Here is a 756-nt window from a genome sequence, read left to right on the forward strand (position 1 = left end):
TGTTGTTTTGGCTTTCCTTTACACAATCATGTTGTGGTGTCTTGCTCTTTCCTTTCAAGGAGTCAGAGAGAGTGAGAAAACCGAGTAAGGCTTTAAGAATGTCTGTTTATTCTGTGTTCTGTAAACTCAAATCAGCACCGCCTTTCCTCTTCTATTGTTGTTAACGCTGACATTAGCAATGATTTATCTGAACTTTGTCCACATTATAAGAAAGTCTGGCAGCAAGTCTTGTTTACGCAGAAAGCCTGTCTCTGTTTTGCATACAATCAAAGGTTCATATTCTGAACTTTTGACTAAAACCGTGCATGAAAATAAAGACAAATCAAAAATAGAGCTGAGCCCAGAACTTCAATAAATAGTGGACATTGATAGCTAGGCCGATTACACATTTTGGCTCACACCCTACCTGTAAAAGAGTATGTATTCTTGTGATATATATACCTGTTTTGCTACACTGTTTCTTTGCCCGGATGAACCTCAGTGGTCTGGGGTGCAGGCTTCAAACCTGTAGCTGTCTAGCGACAGAGTGGTTCAATTCCACCTTCTGGGCGAGGCAGCTTTTGTGATGGGCTGCCCATTGTCAGGGTAACTAATACATGTTTTTTTGTCAATTCTGTTCATGTTCACCACTTGTAGCAGACAATATTTGGTAACTACATTTTCAGCAGCCCTGCCGACACGTGTTTTCTTCTGTGTTTTCAGGGCCACGTCACCATTTAAGATCAAAGAGTAACCGAGAGAATTACTTGTTAAATA

General features: G+C 40.5%; 1 non-coding gene across 1 annotated transcript; it reads left to right on the plus strand.

Annotated features, from left to right (window-relative positions):
* Window positions 1-464: 464 nt before the first annotated feature.
* On the plus strand, window positions 465-551 carry TRNASTOP-UCA (transfer RNA opal suppressor (anticodon UCA)). The gene has a single exon. It is a non-coding gene; the product is annotated as a tRNA-Sec (tRNA).
* The last annotated feature ends 205 nt before the right edge of the window (window positions 552-756 follow it).

This window comes from Lissotriton helveticus, chromosome 5_1, assembly GCF_964261635.1.
Source record: "Lissotriton helveticus chromosome 5_1, aLisHel1.1, whole genome shotgun sequence".
Classification (NCBI taxonomy): Eukaryota; Metazoa; Chordata; class Amphibia; order Caudata; family Salamandridae; genus Lissotriton; species Lissotriton helveticus.